Source organism: Galeopterus variegatus, unplaced genomic scaffold (genome assembly GCF_000696425.1).
Source record: "Galeopterus variegatus unplaced genomic scaffold, G_variegatus-3.0.2 Scaffold3179, whole genome shotgun sequence".
NCBI classification, from domain to species: Eukaryota; Metazoa; Chordata; class Mammalia; order Dermoptera; family Cynocephalidae; genus Galeopterus; species Galeopterus variegatus.
In genome coordinates, this window is record NW_007729290.1 from 115,145 (window position 1) to 116,779 (window position 1,635).

The following is a 1,635-nucleotide window of genomic DNA, read 5'->3' on the forward strand; positions in this document are numbered from 1 at the left end:
TAATGAAGCATCACTTTTATTCTCTGGTGCAACATTGTTGTGTAATGAGGTCACAGTGATGAAGACCCGCTGCTAATTTCAGTAACAAGAGAAAATAAGCTTTCTGTGAGGCAATTATCACCATCGTTCTAGTATCAAAATCTGATTTTTAAATTCTAAATGAGTCATTCATTAAAGTAAAATATATTTATACCATAATATTTGGTTAATATTTCATGTCTTCCAGCAGGTGGAGATAGAGACAAGTAAAACTTGGAAATCAAGGCCTTGAAAACTTCCTTATCAGTGTCTGCTTAATACAACAAGATAAATATAGCCAATTACTTGCTTTAAAGGTCAAGTTTAGTTATTCATTTAACACTGCCAAGGCAGTTTTTCTGTTTCAGCTGTGAGTATTCAAAGTTCTGTGGCAAATTAAGGATTTCAAAATACTAATGGACTTATGTATAGTTTTCAAAGTCTAGATTTGGCTAAAATAAATTTATTATGAAGCAAAAAGTTGGGAAAGCTGCCTCAAACTGAAAGAACTTGGCAGCCCTCAACTTTATGTATTCATCCAATATTTATCATACCCCATCAGTCATGCAAACATTTGTTTGCTATGTAGTAATGATATTATGACCCAGCTTAGTATTACCAGTTATTATCATTCCTGGATAATTACCATGAAATGGTAAGCATGTGTCAATTGCTGATTTTTTTTCTTATAACAAGTCAGGAGGGAGAAGATTCATATAAACCCTGAAGAATACAGCATTAATTTTACAAACAAAAATGAAAATAGCAACAAATGGTAGGGGTCAGTGAGAACAATATTAGAAAACAGTAAAAAAAAAAACAAACAAAAAAAGGCTGCCGGACCAGAAATTACCATCAAGAAGTAATGGATAAAAAATGGATTGTACATCTTTTAGTTATTTTAAAGGACACAGCAGTAAATACATATTTGTGTCTCAGCTGTTACTAAGTATTCACTGAGGCCCAATGATGTGGTGGGTTGTATGGGGATTTGAAAAATAGCTAAAGCACACTATACTATAAAGGCAAAGGGAAAAAATGTAGAAATAATAACAAGCAAAATGTCATAGGACAACACAAGAGAGATTAATAGGAATTATTTCTGATGAGTTTCATAGATGAAGTATTACTGCACCAGGTCCTAAAGTATAAAAAGGCTGGAAGATAGATTTAAAAAAAAAACCGGGTGAGCAAAAATGTGGCATGAAAATGTGTAGAAAATTCTAAGAATCTTATCCCTAAATTGTGCTCTATAGGAAAGAATGTTGAACTTCATTTTGTAAGTTTTGGAGAACAATTGACATTATTTAACGAAGGTAGTGATAGGAAACAATGAATATTCTTAGGAAAATAATTCTGGAAACATTAGAAATATGGACTGATGAAACAAAGAGATCAGCTCGAGCAGCAGTTCGCAAACTTTCTGGTCTCTGGATTTTCTTTACACTCTTAAAAATTATTGAAACTCCCCCCAAACATTTTTTGTTTATGTAGGTTATCACTTAAAATATTTCTGGAATTGGAAATTAAATGAGAAATTTATGAAGTTTTATGTATTCATGTAAAAGTAACAATAATAACCCTATTACATGTTATTATAAATAACGTATTTCTAAT

At 31.6% G+C, this 1,635-nt stretch overlaps 1 protein-coding gene across 1 annotated transcript in view; it reads left to right on the top strand.

Annotated features, from left to right (window-relative positions):
- GALNT7 (polypeptide N-acetylgalactosaminyltransferase 7) overlaps window positions 1-1,635 on the top strand; it is an 82,719-nt gene that overhangs the window by 77,715 nt on the left and 3,369 nt on the right. The window lies entirely within an intron of this gene.